This window comes from Cervus elaphus, chromosome 16, assembly GCF_910594005.1.
Source record: "Cervus elaphus chromosome 16, mCerEla1.1, whole genome shotgun sequence".
Classification (NCBI taxonomy): Eukaryota; Metazoa; Chordata; class Mammalia; order Artiodactyla; family Cervidae; genus Cervus; species Cervus elaphus.
The window spans coordinates 28,903,992-28,923,278 of record NC_057830.1 but is presented as its reverse complement, the minus strand read 5'-3'; the positions used below and the strand labels follow the sequence as shown (position 1 = coordinate 28,923,278).

General features: G+C 42.9%; 1 long non-coding RNA gene across 1 annotated transcript in view; it reads left to right on the top strand.

Annotated features, from left to right (window-relative positions):
* LOC122673066 overlaps window positions 1–19,287 on the top strand; it is a 78,562-nt gene that overhangs the window by 48,525 nt on the left and 10,750 nt on the right. The window lies entirely within an intron of this gene.

The window sequence follows — 19,287 nt, the reverse complement described above, 5'->3', positions numbered from 1 at the left end:
GGGCCTGCGCATTCCATCCTTTTGCATGGCTTGGATGTGTCTCCTTAGAAGACCAGAGCCCTTTCAGGGCCCAGCTGTACTGGACAGGAGCTCCTACAGATTTAAGGCCCACAGCAGCACAACATTTTCTGTATTGCACATTACAAAGTGATGGCCCCTATGATGACAAATAACCAACAATGATCCCAACAATGACTCTACAGCTACTCTTTTAAAAGCTAAGAAAAGTGAACAAAGGTAGTTAAGAAGCTTTATAATGGTCAGTCTTCTCATGAGACACAGCTGTGACCTTACAGACACTGAAATGCAATTCTGAGCTTCACTCTCAGTTTGTTTTGAAGGTTATGTAAACTGTTGCTGGTTTTTTGAACTATCTTTGTATCTATGTTCCTTACAATTGGTACCAGGCCTTATCAAAAGAAGACTTGAAGGAATAAACCAGCTGATCAAGTTAGAGCACTAAATTGGGAATCAGGGTAAGACTACCCCTTAACACTCTCACCAGCTATGAGGAAGAACTGTACAAAATAGATCTTCACAACCCAGATAATCATGATGGTATGATCACTCACCTAGAGCCAAACATCTTGGAATGCGAAGTCAAGTGGGCCTTAGGAAGCATCACTACAAACAAAGCTAGTGGAGGTGATGGAATTCCAGTTGAGCTATTTCAAGTCCTAAAAGATGATGTTGTGAAAGTGCTGCACTCAATATGCCAGCAAATTTAGACAACTCAGCAGTGGCCACAGGACTGGAAAAGGTCAATTTTCATTTCAATCCCAAAGAAAGGCAATGACAAAGAATGCTCAAACTACTGCAAAATTGCACTCATCTCACATGCTAGCAAAATAATGCTCAAAATTCTCCAAGCCAGGCTTCAATATTATGTGAACCGTGAACTTCCAGATGTTCAAGCTGGATTTAGAAAAGGCAGAGGAACCAGAGATCAAATTGCCACCATCCACTGAATCATTGAAAAAGTGAGAGAGTTCCAGAAAAACATCTACTTCTGCTTTATCGACTATGCCAAAGCCTTTGACTGTGTGCATCACAACAAACTGTGGAAAATTCTTCAAGAGATGGGAATACCAGACCACCTGACCTGCCTCCTGAGAAACCTGTATGCAGGTCAGGAAGCAATAGTTAGAACTGGACATGGAACAACAGACTGGCTCCAAATTAGGAAAGGAGTACATTAAGGCTGTATATTGTCATCCTGCTTATTTAACTTATATGCAGTGTACGTCATGAGAAATGCTGGACTGGATGAAGCACAGGCTGGAATCAAGATTGCTGGGAGAAACATCAACGACCTCAGATATGTAGATGACACCAACCTTATGGCAGAAAGTGAAGAACTTAAGAGCCTTTTGATGAAAGTGAAAGAGGAGAGTGAAACAGTTGGCTTTGAAAGTCAACATTCAGAAAACTAAGATCATGGCCTCTGGTCCCATCACCTCATGGCAAATAGATGGGGAAACAGTAGAAACAGTGGCAGACTTAATTTTCTTGTGCTCCAAAATCACTGCAGATGGTAACTGCAGCCATGAAATTAAAAGATGTTTGCTCCTTGGAAGAAAAGTTAAGACCAACCTAGACAGCATATTAAAAAGGAGAGACATTACTTTGCCAACAAAGGTCTGTCTAGTCAAAGCTATGGTTTTTCCAGAAGTCATGTATGGAGATGAGAGTTGGACTATAAAGAAAGCTGAACACTGAAGAATTGATGCTTTTGGACTGTGCTGTTGGAAAAGACTGTTGAGAGTCTCTTGGATAGCAAGGAGATCCAACCAGTCCATCCTAAAGGAAATCAGTCCTGGGTGTTCATTGGAAGGACTGATGCTGAAGCTGAAACTCCAGTACTTTGGCCACCTAATGCGAAGAACTGACTCATTTGAAAAGACCCTGATGCTGGGAAAGATTGAAGGTGGAAGGACAAGGGGACAACAGAGGATGAGATGGTTGGATGGCATCACTGACTCAATGGACATGAATTTGAGTAAATTCCAGGAGTTGGTGATGGGCAGGAAAGCCTGGAGTGCTGCAGTCCATGGGGTCACAAAGAATGAGACGTGACTGTGTGACTCAACTGAACTGAACTGAGAGCTATGAGGTTGCTAATCTTCATTTGCCCAAGCCAGGCCTGAGAGCCAGGTATGTCACGATCTCTCAAGTTCTTTATTTACAGTGTGTAGCTTCCTGGGCCTGAGACACACTCATTGCATCAAACTATCTTGGATGTGGGACCAAGAACCTGTATTTTTAATACCTAATTCTTTTTGCTTAAAAGTAGACACTTTTGTAGCTATCACCCTGATCAACAAAGAACTTTACCAGCAATATAGAGACACCCCCCCCAACTTATGTCTCTTCCTTTCCCCAAAGGTAACTGCTATCCAGATTTTATGTCAATCACTTTTTTGCTGTCTCTTTGCATCTACATTTAAGAATACATTATGTTGGTTTTGTCTGTTTTTTTCAAATTCTATATAAGTGAAATCATACAAGATATAGCTTTGGCATCTGCCTTTTTTTTTTTTTTTTTTGCCTTCTCACCATTATGTTTATGAAATTAATCCTGTGGTTGTAGTTGTGTTATATTGTATGACTAAACAATGATTTATTTATCTAGTCTACTGTCGGTGGACACTAGGGGGTTTCCAGTTTGGGACTGTTATGAATAATACTGCTCTGAACATTCCTGTGCATATTTCTGTGGGTTATACAGTAAGAGTGGAATTTCTGAGTATCTTATCTCTAATGCTGGTAGGTAATGCAAGCTGTTTTACAAACTGGTTACTGCAAGTCGAACTTTAAGAACTGTTATCTGTATTTTTGCAGGCAGGACCCAGTCATAGGTGTGGAGATGTGGATGTGGTCTGCTGAGTGGTGTGAAAGGGTGGCTCTGGCTACTGTGAGGAGAATGGGTTGTAGGAGGCCAAGTGAGGGAGCAGGGACGTCAGTTGGGAGCCTACTAGTAGGTGGAAACAACCACAGAGTGAGCCTTATGTATGATTAATTGTCATATCCTCCCCCTAATTTATGGAGGTAATGGCTAGATTTGTTTTCAGCTAGAGTGGTATTGATAAGTTGCATTCCTCCTTCGTTGATTACTGCTAGATCCTACTGAATTTATACCTGAAGTGATTACTTGATCTGTCTGGAAATGAAGATACATATTCATAAAGATCTGTTATGTGCCATGCACAGTGCTGGGCTCTAGGAGCACAACGGTGAACAGGACGGGGAAGACTTTGGCTTTGGGGAAGCTTAAAGTCTAGTGCAGGAGAGAGAGAAATGAGAAAAGACATGTAAATATATAAATTGTGAGGTGTTCCACAGAAAAATAACAGGGTGCTGGGAGAGAGAAAGGGGGGCCATGGGGAGGTGCACCTCCTAGATATGAAGGATCAGGGAGGGAGGGAGAGAGAGCCTGGCTTGAAAAGTGACAGCTCAGACCTGAATGAATCTGTGAAGAGTCAGTGGAAGATGTTCCAGGCAGATAAGCCCTGCTCTTGTGTGGTCTCTTAGGGAGAGAGGAGCTTGGTGCATTGAAGACCTGGAAGGATTATGATGGTGGGGTAGGGCAAGCAGAATGAGCCTGGCAAGGCAGGCAGGACCCAGGCATGGGTGTGGAGATGTGGATGTGGTCTGCTGAGTGGTGCGAAAGGGTGGCTTTGGCTACTATGAGGAGAATGGGTTGTAGGAGGCCAGGCAAAGGAGCAGGGAGGCCAGTTAGGCGGCTACTGCAGTCATCCAGGCCAGAGATGATGTTTAGCTGGACTAGGATGCTGCCAGAAGACTTGGAAGATGTGCATGAATTCAAGAAGCATGATAGAGCTGGAACTGAGAAGTCTGGTGAGCAAGAATAATGACTCCCAGGTCTGGCCTGTGTAATGGGTGGAGAGTTTACCAAGATGAGGAAATCTCTCCTATGGACATCAAATTCCTTTTATAGTACTTAGACCTACCCACGTCCTCCTGTAGTTTCAAAGTCTTTCTACATTCAATGCCAAAATGAAAGAAATCTCCTAGTTTTTGTTAACAAACTAAAAAAAACACACACACACACAACAAAACCCTTTTATTTATATTTATTTTATGCTGAATTTATTCTGGCCTTAAATTTTGTTTCTTCAAGAGAAAAATCAAATAAGTAACCTAACTCTACACCTAAAACAACTAGAAGAGGAAGAAATGAAGAACCCCAGGGTTAGTAGAAGGAAAAAAATCATAAAAATTAAGGCAGAAATAAATGAAAAATAAACAAAGGAGACCATAGCAAAAATCAACAAAGCTAAAAGCTGGTTCTATGAGAAGATAAATAAAATAGACAAACCATTGGCCAGACTCATCAAGAAAATAAGGGAGAAGAATCAAATCAACAAAATTAGAAATGAAAATGGAGAAATCACAACAGACAACACAGAAATACAAAGGATCATAAGAGACTATCAGCAGCTCTTTGCCAATAAAATGGACACCTTGGAAGAAATGGACAAATTCTTAGAAAAGTATAACTTTCCAAAACTGAACCAGGAAGAAATAGAAAATCTTAACAGACCCATCACAAGCACAGAAAGCAAAACTGTAATCAGAAATCTTCCAGCAAACAAAAGCCCAGGACCAGATGGCTTCACAGCTGAATTCTACCAAAAATTTAGAGAAGAGCTAACCCCTATCCTACTCAAACTCTTCCAGAAAATTGCAGAAGGTAAACTTCCAAACTCATTCTATGAGGCCACCATCACCCTAACACCAAAACCAGACAAAGATGCCACAAAAAAAGAAAACTACAGGCCAATATCACTGATGAACATAGATGGAAAAATCCTTAACAAAATTCTAGCAAACAGAATCCAATAACATATTAAAAAGATTATACATCATGACCAAGTGGGCTTTATCCCAGGGATGCAAGGATTCTTTAATATCCACAAATCAATCAATGTGATACATGATATTAACAAATTGAAAGATAAAAACCATATGATTATCTCAATAGATGCAGAGAAAGCTTTTGACAAAATTCAACATCCATTTATGATAAAAACCCTCCAGAAAGCAGGCATACAAGGAACATACCTCAACATAATAAAAGCCATATATAATAACCCACAGCAAACATTATCCTCAATGGTGAAAAATTGAAAGCATTTCCCCTAAAGTCAGGAACAAGACAAGGATGCCCACTCTCACCACTACTATTCAACATAGTTGTGGAGGTTTTGGCCACAGCAATCAGAGAGAAAAAGAAATAAAAGGAATCCAGATTGGAAAAGAAGAAGTGAAACTCTCACTGCTTGCAGATGACATGATCCTCTACATCAGTCGGTTCAGTTCAGTCGCTCAGTCGTGTCCGACTCTTTGAGACCCCATGAATCGCAGCACTCCAGGCCTCCCTGTCCATCACAAACTCCTGGAGTTTACTCAAACTCATGTCCATCAAGTCGGTGATGCCATCCAGCTATCTCATCCTCAGTCGACCCCTTCTCCTCCTGCCCCCAACCCCTCCCAGCATCAAGGTCTTTTCCAACGAGTCAACTCTTCTCATGAGGTGGCCAAAGTATTGGAGTTTCAGCTTCAGCATCAGTCCTTCCAATGAACACCCAGGACTGATCTCCTTCAGGATGGACTGGTTGGATCTCCTTGCAGTCCAAGGGACTCTCAAGAGTCTTCTCCAACACCATAGTTCAAAAGCATCAATTTTTTGGCACTCAGCTTTCTTCACAGCCCAACACTCACATCCATACATGACCACTGGAAAAACCATAGCCTTGATCAGACGGACCTTTGTTGGCAAAGTGATCTTCTACATAGGAAACCCTAAAGACTCCACCAGAAAACTACTAGAGCTAAACAGACATTTCTCCAAAGAAGACATACAGATGGCTAACAAACACATGAAAAGATGCTCAACGTCACTCATTATCAGAGAAATGCAAATCAAAACCACGATGAGGTACCATCTCATGCCGGTCAGAATGGCTGCTATCAAAAAGTCTACAAACAATAAATGCTAGAGAGGGTGTGGAGAAAAGGGAACCCTCTTACACTGTTGGTGGGAATGCAAACTAGTACAGCCACTATGGAGAACAGTGTGGAGATTCCTTAAAATACTGGAAATAGAACTGCTATACAATCCAGCAAACCCACTGCTGGGCATACACACCGAGGAAACTGAAATTGAAAGAGACACATGTATCCCAATGTTCATCACAGCACTGATGTTTACAATAGCTAGGATGTGGAAATAATCTAGATGTCCATCAGCAGATGAATGGATAAGAATGCTGTGGTACATATACACAATGGAATATTACTCAGCCATTAAAAAGAATGCATTTGAATCAGTCCTAATGAGGTGGATGAAACTGGAGCCCATTATACAGAAAGAAGTAAGTCAGAAAGAAAAACACCAATACAGTATATTAACACATATATATGGAATTTAGAAAGATGGTAATGATGACCCTATATATGAGACAGCAAAAGAGACACAGATGTATAGAACAGTCTTTTAGACTCTGTGGGAGAAGGCAAGGGGGGAATGATTTGAGAGAATAGCATTGAAACATGTATATTATCATACATGAAACAGATCTCCAGTCCAGGTTTGATGCATGAGACAGGGTGCTCAGGGCTGGTGCACTGGGATGACCCTGAGGGCTGGAATGGGGAGGGAAGTGGGAGGGGGGTCCAAGATGGGGAACACATGTCCACCCATGGCTGATTCATGTCAATGTATGGCAAAAACCACTACAATATTGTAAAACAATTAGCCTCCAATTAAAATAAATAAATTAATATTAAAAATTTCTTCTGAGATTACCTTTTTCTTCTGTGCAGCTTCCTCCTCTGGTTTAGGAACGATCTGCATTTTTTAAGTAAGAATCATCTCAATGTGGCAGAAGGAGCTCATGTAGATCTGTAAGTTCAGCAGTGCATCTTGGGGCTTTTGTTCACCTGGATGTCCTCAATGAGCAGAGAATCTACATCTAGACCCTTAAGGTCATCAATACTCTGCATTTTTAAGCATGTGCAGCAAAAATCCAACACTCTTTTTGGGCCACTGACCCTGCATCCAGCTCTGGGGCTGGGCCTGGCACACTTACCAACTGTGCCATTGTAAGGATAGAATGACACACATTTGATTCTGTAAAATGACATCTTTTCAGATACACATAACATTGATGGCCTGGGCCATTTTTTTAGTGTTCTTAAAGTGAACCTAACAATTTGAACCTCTTGGTTTATAGGATTTTGTGGAGTTTTCTGAGTCAAATGAATAGCAGACTATTTTCAGAGACTGTCACATATGAGAAGAGCCTTACAGTCTTTCTTCTACCCTCTCCCACCATTATTATTTATTAAGGGTTTATTTGTATGCTTACAGTGTCCAAAGTTTCTGGGCCATAGCTCTAGGGTATGAATTAGTGAATGAGTTCTTTTTATTGTATGAATGTATAAACCCAGGTCAGCCTCCAGATTTTACTGTGGGTAGGCTGCCCTCATAAGGAAAAATAGCAGATCTAGATATGATTCTCAGAGCAAGTGAGATTGCTTTAAAATTATCTTTTGAGGAGTACAGTTATGAAACATTGAGATATGATGTTAAAACCCCCAAAAGTTCTGAATTCAGAAATGTAAAAGAAGTGACAGAAAAAGAAACTTACTTCAAAATTTTCACTAATGAACTGGACTAACAACATTTTTTCAATTTTTTTTCTTAATAATTTTGTTTATTTTATTTTGGCTGTGCTAGATCTTTGTTGCTTCATGGGCCTTTCTCTAGTTGCAGGGAGCAGGGCCTACTTTAGCTGCAGTGTGTGGGCTTCTCCCTGGGGCAGCTTCTCCTGTTGCAGAGCATGGGCTCTAGGGCACACGGGCATCAGTAACCTTGGCACATGGGCTCAGCAGTGGTAGCTCCTGGGCTCTAGAGCATAGGCTAAATAGTGGTGGCACACGTGCCTAGCTGCTCCGAGGCATGTGGAATCTTCCCGAATCAGGGATCAAACCTGTGTCTCCTGCATTGGCAGGTGGATTCTTTATACACTGGGCTACTGGGAAAGCCCTCAAGTTAATTTTTCTTATAAGAATTTTAACAATATTAAGGCCAAAGTGGGCTTCCTGCATAAAATACAAGATATAATCAATTTCTTTGAGGTCTGTTCCTTTGAATGTAAACATAGAAGTGCTTTTAGTTTTGAGTTTGTGAGGAAATTACTAACTTTTCAGATTTGTTCATCTAGTATATTCTAAAAATTAGGTTTTGATCTCTTAGCTGGTTCTTCAGAATCCCCTTTTCATGCCCTGGAATCTGATCAGTTGAGAGCACTGGAAAAAAGAGAGGGACGTGAACTGAATGTGCAGCTATCCACCTGCCGCCCCCTTGCCTAGAAACAATGGAATGGCCAGGTCTTCTCCATTGTAAATAACAGAGTCCAGCTAGGGAAGCAGAGTTAGTACAGAATTTCCATGAATACCAGGGAGCTAGCTTGGATGTACTCGATGGCTCATCAGGGGAAGAATCTGCCTGCAATGCAGGAGACACAGGAGATATGGGTTTGATCTCCCGGTTGGAAAGATCTTCTGGAAGAAGAAATGGCAACCCACTCCAGTATTCGTGCCTGAGAAAGAAAAATTCCCATAGACAGAGGAGCCTGAAAGGCTACAATCCATGGGCTCTCAAAGAGTCAGACATGACTGAGTGACTAGGCTCTAGAGGAGTCTAGAAAGGGTGTTGTTTCCCTTTTTTAGCCTCTATATATCAGGGACACCTTCTAGACAATGTTGGAGATGATGTTGAAATATTTTACGGTATCTTATCACAGATAATTAACTGTGATCACAAATAATTAAATTAATTAATCACAAATAATTAAAATCACCAAAAGAAATTATCTTCCCAGATCAATGGTCTCCTCTTGCCAGCACTAATTCCATTCAGAAGAAACAATTACCTGTGTATTTCCTACATGTCCCAAACATTGTCATTTCAGACACTTCCTCTTTCAGAACTAGTTCAGCATTGCTGTAAGCAGAGCACCCCACGTAAACATCCATCTAAAACTGGTAGACTTGAGGACCCTCCTTTCCCATGGAAGGCCCTTGAACACCAAAGACTCAAGCAGTCACTTTCAGATCAATGGCCTTGCTTTCCCCTGATTTCTATTAGACTTTTTGGATTCAAGTCAAATGATGGATTAGAGAGCAATTCTTGTTTTTAAGAGTGTACCACCAGAAACATAAAATGTGAACATTGATGACAGTGTTCCGTTTCTTTTGTTCATGGCATAGTGGTGGGGACAAAAGTGGTTTGAAAAAATTGTAGAAGACTTTCTGGGGGCTTCTCTGGTGGCTCAGAGGGTAAAGTATCTGCCTGCAATGCAGGAGACCTGAGTTCAATCCCTGGGTCAGAAAAATCCCCTGGAGAAGGAAATGGCAACCCACTCCAGTACTCTTGCCTGGAAAATTCCATGGATGGAGGAAGCCTGGTAGACTACAGTTCATGGGGTCACAAAGAGTTGGATACAATTGAGCGACTTCACTTTCACTTTTCTGTTTCTAGTTCCACATGTAAGGAACGTAGCAGTCATCACTTTGTCCTAACAATAAATAAAAAGTTGAACAGACTGAAAATCAATAACTCTTCTAGATATGTGAAAGAAGACATAGGGAGAGCTGCTGCCTTCAATATTGAAGACAGGTGAACCCAGCGTGTCATGGCTTAAAGGAGTGGAGATCCACCTCATGCAAAGAGTTGACTCATTGGAAAAGACCCTGATGCTGGGAGGGATTGGAGGCAGGAGGAGAAGGGGACGACAGAGGATGAGTTGGCTGGATGGCATCACCGACTCGCTGGGCATGAGTTTGAGTAAACTCCGGGAGTTGGTGATGGACAGGGAGGCCTGTCGTGTTGTGATTCATGGGGTCGCAAAGAGTCAGACACGACTGGGCGACAGAACTGAACTGAAGTCCCACCTAATGGTGGATGGGGGAGAGAAAAACAAGAAACACTTGTGAAATTCACAGTCTAGAGGCACAGGCTCACTAAATGCTGAGACCTCATCATAAGACTGTAAATGTTTCCTCGCTTCACTGCCCCCTTACTAAAGGTCTCTTTACAGCAGTTCCTTTTACTCATTACCCCATATCTAGCTCTCAAGAAAAAATTACAAGGCAAACCAAAGAGAAAAGAAAACAACAAAATCCCACAGAATTTAAAGAGACAGAGCAAGCTTCAGAACCAGACATAGCAGGGATGTGGAATTAGCAGCCTGGGATTTAAAACAATTATGATTAATATGCTGAGGGCTTTAAAGGATAAATAGACAGCATGCAAAAACAGATGGACAATGAAAACAAAGAGACAGAAATCCTAAGAACCAAAGAGAAATGCTAGAGATCAAAACCACTGTCAAAAGAGATAAAAATATTAATAATTCTTGGATCCAAGGTGGTGGCTGAGGTTAACAGTCCCTTATTGCAGAGACCCCAAGGTTGCCTGCAGCTGGCTGCAGTGGTTCAAGGAGACCTTGCATTTCTTCATTTTAAGTGAAGAGGACAAATAGTATTACATGGATAATAATGATTTCAACTGGAGTACAGCCAAGAAAGATCTTGATGGTAGAAAATATTAATACCTCCATTATGTCCTCAAGGATGACTCTGATATCTAGTATGACAATCTCACCAAACATCCCAACATTGCACCAGAAATTCCATTCCCTGAGGTAGATGGGGCTATCTCAAATATCTAATTGAGCACTTCAAGCTTTTGAGCCAGTAATCTGCTCAAAGTTTATGGCTCCAGGGCTGGGTCCGTGGCTGGCAGCAGAAAGCCTGGATCTGATTTAGAAGCATAAAGAACATGAAACCAGTGAAGATCCAAGCTATTGAGACAGAAAACAGATTTTTGCTAGTCCAGGTCTCTGTCTTCCTATGTCTTCCTCATCATTCGGCTTCTAATAAAACCTGAGCTCTGACACACCTCCTCTAACTTTAAACCGGTTTCACTAAAGAGCTACAGCAGGTGTTGGTGGAAAAATGAGAATTGCTACTGGGTTTCTGAGAAGGGATGTGTGGGAGAGGGAGACAAGAGTGGAACTCAGAAACAGTAAGACAATTTGAAGCCTCTCTCTGCTTGGGGGAATGTGCATCCTGGGGATAAGGTATAGCTGAAAGTTTTTATATAGGTTTTTTGGCTTCTGGAAATAGACTATTGATAACAGCTGCTTCCTACTAAAAAGGAGAAAGAGGAGGAGGATGAGGAAGCAGAGAATGAAGCAGATGCCCTTAGCAACCTGCTAGTATAATTATGGCTAACTGGGAGAGCTATTTGGCTTTTCCTACTAATAAAAAAGTGTGGTGACTGTGTAGGAAGAATTTGGGAAAGCAGACAAATGACATATTATTATTATTGCTGGAGAAAGTCAAATTCAAAGGAAACAATGCTCAAGGACTGAAGAGAAAGTGAAAGTCTCTCAGTCGTGTCCGACTCTTTGTGACCCCATGGGCTGTAGTCCATGGAATTCTCCAGGCCAGAATACTGGAGTGGGTAGCGTTTCCCCTCTCCAGGGGATCTTCCCAACCCAGGGATTGAACCCAGGTCTCCTGTATTGCAGGTGGATTCTTTACCTTCTTTACTAGCTGAGCCGCGAGAGAAACCCAAGAATACTGAAGTGGGTAGCCTATCCCTTCTCCAGCGGATCTTCCCAATCCAGGAAGTGAACTGGGGTCTCCTGCACTGCAGGCGGATTCTTTGTCAACTGAGCTATCAAGGACTGAGGAGAAGGTTTATTTCAAAGTGCTTAATTCACCACCTTTGATGATATGTTTGATTTTGAAGTTTTTTTTTTTTTTTCTTTTTTGGCTGAACTGGATCTCTGTGGCTTTGTGTAGGCTTTCTCTAGTTGCGGTGAGTGGGGGCTACTCTGCAACTACTGAAGCCTGCATACCTAGGTGCCTGGGCTTCAGTAGTTGCAGCACAGGCTCAGTAGTTATGGCTCGTGGACTCCAGAGCACAGGATCAGTGGTTGTGACACACAGACTTAGTTGCTCCTGGGCATGTGGAATCTTCCTAGACCAGGGATTGAACCCATGCCCCCAGCATTGGCAAGTGGATTCTTATCCACTGTGCCACCTGGGAAGTCCTGAAGTTTATTTTAAAGAGTGTTTCTCACATTGTGGCAAAGGTGTAGAAAGTCAACTGACAAAAACATATTGTATCAGGAGCTCTTTGAATCTCCACACCCCTTTTAGAAAAGCAAACGTGCATATTCTGCCACAAATGATTCTTCATAAGCCATTCCTGGTCCTGGTAACTGCCTCCTTTGGTCTGATTTTTCTGTCCTAGAAACCTGTACCACATGGAGTTAAAAGTTCATGATGTGGTGGAATCCACCACCTACCTGCTCTTATAAAACTCAGACACAAGTTTCCCACATCCATCTTTTTTTTGCACCATGCCTGTGATTCACAGTTCTTCAGAAACCAGTAGCAGAGCTTTGGTAAAAACAAACAAAAAAAGATATCCACTTTCTTCCAATCCCTGTTGTTTAGTCGCTCAGTCGTGTCTGACTCTTGCGACCCCATGGACTGCAGCACTCCAGGCTTCCCTGTCCTTCACCATCTCCCGCAGTTTGCTCAAACTCATGTCCATTGAGTAGAAGATGTCCCTAGGATGTACATTTTTCATCCAGGTGTCTCATCTGCATTTCCAGGTTCTTTGGGATCCCAGGAAGAGAAGCATTCTCAGGCTGGCTCCCACCATTTAGGAAAAGAGTCAGCCTCCTGGGGGTGAAAGATCAGGGCTGGGACACCTTGGGCTTCTTCCCTGATGTGTTCCCTGCTCCCAAAAGCACCCGCATCTTCTCTCCCGTGTCCCACCTCCACCTCGGCTAGGCCTCTCTCTCAGCCTCACCTTCTTTTGTCTGTATCTTCTGGCTCCTTTTCATCTTGGTGCATCATCTTCTTGCTCATAATGTGGTTTCCTGAAAACTTTAGCTTGTGTATGGCCTCTTGTGACTTCTACTGAACTTCACATGTCTCCTCTTCTGCATTCCTTCAGCTTGGGTTCCCATAGCCCAGTTCTCTCCTTTCTCAAGTCGGGTTCCTAAGCATGAGAACCCCACTGGCCCAGCTCACTCCCTCTTGGTTTGTCCATGGAGTGGCTACACCTGGACTAACCAGTTAGGTGGGCTGGGGTCCTGTGATAAAGCATAACTGCCTGGCTCTTTGAAGACAGTGGAAGCATTGGGCCCTGGGATTCCTCAATCTATTATTTCTTCTGAACTGAATCCCCAACAATACATGGACATTCTTTGAGACAGAAAGGAAAACTAGACTCAAAGCAATGATTTTCCAACTTAATCAGAAAAGGAAACAAATAATAAGTATGAATATTAATTGCCTTATTCCCTATTCTAGAGAATTTAAGATAAGATCTATTGTTGACTTATCTCTTTGCTTCAACGAACTTCATTCAAGTACCAGGAATTCACCACCTCCATGTCCACCTGGCCAAGCTCTAAGCGTGGCTCTATTTTTTTGCCAATTGAGGAACAGGACAAGTTCACCATTGAAAGGAACTGAAAATCTTTCCCTGCTACATGTCACCTTGGCACTTTGCTACTGTGTTGACCTCGCTGAAGACAGTGCATTAAAAAATCCCTGAGATCCAGGCTTGGGAAATCTTGATCCATACATGTCTATGAAGGGAGAGTGCAGTGGGCATTTTAGTTACCTTGGCCTGTCTGGGGCTTGCTCAGTGAGGTTCATGAACACTTGTTGGTGTTTTACCTTGTCTGTGAGCATTAACTTCCCCCTTCTCTCCCCCAGCCCTGGCCTGCCCTTTTGGTGCTATAAAGGACCCTCAGCCTGACACAGTTCCTCCACTGAGGGTGCAGTGAGGCAGGCTGCAGTGTTCAGCAGCCGGGGGAAGCTATCAGCACAGCGGGGGGAACCTATTATGGGGTGTGTGATGTGACAGGGAAAATTAGGAATGAGTGGTCTTTGATTTCTGCTTAACTCACTAGCTCTCCCCCAACTCATCACCTTCAGCTCCACCTGAATTCCCTGTGTTGCTGGGTGCCTGCCCTATTACCTCTTACTGATGAGCTTTTGTTCCTGAGTTCTGTCTGGGAAATGTTCTCATTCTACTTAACCTTTTCAGTCTGAGATGTTGCTTCCTCTGAGAAGAACTTGACTTGACTTCCTCTGACTTGACTTCCTCTCCCTGGGATGGGACTGGGTTCTGTGACACCCACACCCACATGCTCCCATGGCAGCTACTGTTTTTCTTCTTTGTTGTAATCACTGCTATTTCTTTGAGTGGAGACCCTTGGAGTACAGTGCCCTCATTGTTTGGTGCATAGAAAATGCTCAACAACTTCTTGTCTAGTGTTGAATGTGTGAGCTTGAAACTTGACTTGGCTGATGGAATCTTCTCATTCATTCTGGATTTAGGATGATATTATGCATTCTGGTGAGAACTCATAGCAGTGCTTCAATCAATAGCTAATATTTCTAGAACAATTATCACATATAAGCATCTCATGAAGTGATTAAGTTTATCACAGGATTTTGTCTCTGTCATTCTTTTCAACCAGCAAGGCAGATACATATTAAAAAGCAGAGACATTACTCTGCCTTCAAAGGTCCATATAGTCAAAGCTATGGTTTTTCCAGTAGTCATGTGCAGATGTGAGAGCTGACAATAAAAAAGGCTGAGCACTGAAGAACTGATGTCTTCGAAATATGGTGCTGGAGAAGACTCTTGACAGTCCCTTGGACTGCAAGGAGATCAAACCAGCAAATCCTAAAAGAAATCAACCCTGGATATTCATTGGAAGGACTGATGCTGAAGCTGAAACTCCAACACTTTGGCTACCTGATGTGAAGAGCCAACTTACTGGAAAAGACCCTGATGCTGGGAAAGATTGACGGTGGGAGGAGAAGGGGACGACAGAGGATGAGATGGTTGGATGGCATCACTGACTCAATGGACATGAGTTTGAGCAAGCTCTGGGAGATGGTGAAGGACAGGGAAGCCTGGAATGGGGTTGCATTCTGTAGGGTTGCAAAGAGTCAGACAGGACTGAGGGACTGAAAACAAAGGTAGATGCTACTTTAAACTGTTCTACAGACTAGGAAACTGAGACTTAGAGAGGCAAAGGGAATGGCGTCTGCCATCCAGCAATAAAGTGGGCATGACAGAATTTCAACCTGGATGATATGACCCCAGGCTTCCTGCCTAAGGTGACACCTGGTGCCATCAAGCCCTTGGAGCTCCTCTGCTCAACACAGGCATTATAAGCCGGCAAGAGACTTAAAATGCACCTCTTGGTGTCTTAAACTGTGCTTTCTACTAGCAATCTTGAAAGTGTCTTCAGCTTAAAAATGTGCCCCAAATCCAGGATGTCCTGCCAACTGAGGCAAGGCATTTAAAAAATTGTAATTCTTATGAATGTAATCTAATTTTTTTCTGTTCTTCTGTTATGTTTCTTTTGGTGTTGCTTTTTAAAATTATACAAGTAATACCAAAGTGCATTCTTCTTTCTCAGTGGTTCAGATGAATTAGGAATACACAGAGTACAATGTGAAAGGCCTCTTCACCACTTGCTTCTCCTTCCTGGGCAATTTTATTTTCTATCTGAGAGGTAACAATTGTTGAGTTTGGAGTAGATCCTTCAAGTCCTTCTTCTGTGTATGTGGCTAAGTAATAAAGTTCTTTTTCTATGTGAGTGGCATCATACTCTGTGCATCATTTGGTCCCTTAATTTTTTTCCTGTTGGATACTACATCTTGGAGACCAGCCTCGTTCTATTTAAGGGCTTTATAGTATTTACTGGGGCTTCCCTGGTGGCTCAGATGGTAAAGAATCTGGCCTGCAATGCAGGAGACCCGGGCTTGATCCCTGGGTCAGGAAAATAACCTAGAGAAAGGAATGGTTATCCACTCCAGTATTCTTGCCTAGAGAATTTTATGGACAGAGGAGCCTGGTGGGCTGTAGGCCATGGGGTCACAAAGAGCCAGACATGACTGAGCGACTACCACTTTATAGTATTTACTAACCTTTAACTCTTCCCTTACTGATGGAAATATGGGGAGTACCCAGAAAACTGCAAATCACAGCTTGCTTCGACTTTGTAAAAATGTTTATTTATTTTGCTCTTAAAAAAGCTCAAGAAGAGTGCTCATTTCGCGTTGAGGTTTACTGCTCCTTTTCACAAACCCATATAATCAGTGCCACTCACACTTTCTAGAATGAGGAAAGCAGTCCATTTTGTTTTGGTAAAATTAGTGACTCACAATGTCTCCTCTCCCAGCTGAGAGGGGCCCAGTCTATTGTGCGCCTGGAAGGGGCACAGGATGTTGTCACACTTGGCTACCCAATTGTACAATGGTGTCTGAAATTAGGCCGCATGCTAGTTAAGCCCTTGTTTGCTCTTCAGATACTGACCATAGATTGGCACAATGGGAGTGCTACCTGTGCTCTCAAGGCTTACAGACGTGTGTATAGATGTGTGGTCTGTGTGTATGTGTTGCGTGGCTGGCATGAATGTCTATGAATGGTCTGTGTGGTGTGCCTATGTGATGTGTGGTGTGTGTATCTGTGTTGCATTGTGTGCGTGTGGTGTTTGTGTAGTAAGTGTGGGGTGTGTGTAGTGTGTGTGAGGGTTGTGTATCGTGTGTGTTTGTGTATGTGTGGTGTTTCTGCGGTATGTGTAGGGTGTTTGTGTGTGCACCGTGTTGTGTGTGTAGTGTGGTATGTATATTGTGTCTGTGTGTGTAGGGTGTTTATGTGTGCATTCTGTGTGTTGTATATGGCTATGTGGAGTGTGGTGTGTGTGTTTGGATGGTGTTTGTGTAGAGAGTATGTGATGTGTGTGTATGTGTAGTGTTTGTGTGGTATGTGTTGGGTTAGCGTGCATTGTGTGTCGTGTGTGTGGCCCATGTGCGTTATATGTATGTCTGCATGGTGTTTGTGCAGAGAGTGTGTTGTATGTGTGTGTGTAATGTGTGCATGTGTATATGTATGCAGACACTGCTCTGCACACTCATTCATGTGATAGAGAAGAAGGCTTACCTGAATGGAGCAGTAAGGGGACAGTGCTCCTTGACTCACTCTGTTTCATTGCTCATATACCAATTATTTCCAGGCCCAGAATGCATGCAGAGCCTAATGAACCCATATTTCCCCTTCCGTGTAGAGCATTCTGCAAGGACAATGAACATCATCTGTTGAATCTGCAAATACAGAATCTCCTTGTGGGGAAACCTTGGGGAAATGGCTTGCTAGGAGTTATCCTTAGAGGAAACGCTGCTCAATACATAATTTATGAGTGAGTTGTGGTGATTCATTTTACTTGAATCTGTTACTGGGGCATTTGGCTTCAAAGTCCTCTGGCTGCTCTGTTTTCTGTGATTAGAAAGATCTACTCTATTCATGTTAACAGCTCAATGTTGATTTTTTTTTCTCAGTTTGGTTCATAGTTACAATTTTATCTTTCATTATTAGCACCTTGAGTTTGTTGCTCTTGGGTCTTAATCTACTTTTATTTCTCTCCAACAATGGAATTTGAAAATAACCCATAAAATACTGAGGTAAATTCATGTATTAATTTAAACATTCATAATTCTTAATGCAATTCTTTAACAACTATCAAGATAAAAATAGGGCACTGAGATTAATTTCAAAGTACATAAGGTTCTTTGATCATGCACTGAGGAAATCCAAATTCTTTATTCTCTTTCCCTTTGGGATTGGTGACCAAGTGTCAATAGCTACCAGAAATCAGCTGAAGGTGAAAGGACAATATTAGCTTTAGTCTTCAAAATATAGGGTTTAGGATTACCTCTCTGTTCTCTCTAAAATGTGGCTCTTGAGGGAGGAAGCCCCATCTTCAGGGCAAGTCTGGACCACTGTAAGTAACCCAGCCTCCTGCATGGAGAGTCTCCGCCTGCTGCTAGACTGCCGCATCAAGACACAGAGAGCTCCCAGAGCTGGGCTCTCGCCAGTTTACTTCCCATCTGGGAGTAGACAGGCGGGTCTGCTGACTGTCTCCTGCTGTCACCTATCATTGCAGGTCAGGTCTTATGGATGGGTGCCTCCAAGGGTCTCTTCCAGAAGAGATGTGCCTTCCCCGAAAGGCCCCAAGAGCAGGGCACTACAAGCCCCCAGAGGTATGACCGAGTTTATCAGCTGAGTCAGAAACAATCAACTTTATAATCCAGGATCTGATATTAATCTCTGCTTCCTCCAGCCTGGCTATGGGGCTGAGAGAGTAGCTCTTTCCTCCCAGAGTGCCTGCATTTTTTGAGGATGGAGTGAATGTTTGTGTTTTCATGAGGCCATGCGAAAGGAATGTGAATATTAGAAAAGAGCCCTATTTGTTAAAATGATAATTGCTAGAATGCTCTGAAGGCATCCATATTTGCTCCTCTACTTCTCATGAAAGCCTGAAGAATGGGGCAACATCTGACCCTGATGACTTGCACTCACCAAGGCCCTACCAGATGACAGAAACTTGCTGTCATTTTGGTTATAATTTTCATTAATGACTTGGATTTCCCTTTGGCCACCAAATATTTCAAAGCAACTGGTTTTTACAGCATCCAAGAGCTGACTAGCCCCATGGCAGTTGCCCAGACTAACTTCATGAAGCGAGCGTGTGAATAAAATAATAAACGAGTGTATAAACATGCATAATTTATTTGAATCAATATTCATGCCTGATTACACCGTGGGCTGTTTCAGATGTTTGAAAGCCAGGCCTGGCTGGCCCCCGCAGACACCCCCTGCGGTAATTCCCTCAGGAAGTGAGCTCACCTCCCCTCCTGGAAGAGCGTTTAAAAAATGCTTGTGTTCCTCCTGGTGCCAGCTCTGCGGGGCTGGGGTCAACTATGAGTTTCAGTTACTCCTTACAACAACTCAGAGTCCTCAGGAACAAGCTTGCCTCCTTGTACCTTTCCATTTGTTGCTTCCCGAGCGGTGCCTGGGCTTTCTAGTTCAGAGGGCCGTGGGGACAGGGAAGGAAGAGAGGAAGAACAGCAGCCCATGAGAACATAGTCTCTTCTTGTGCTCGCTCCAGTCAAGCAAAGGCTCCGTGCTATGGTTTAGAGGAGATGCTGGGCAGATGGAAACATTTGCATGTGCCCACTTTAACCATCCAAAGGTGTCAGCCTCCAGCAACCAAGGTCCCAGTGATGCTCAGCAGCATGGCCTGGAGGTCAAGTGTCAAGTTAGGTCAAGTCAGACAGATCTGGTTTGCACCCTGCCTC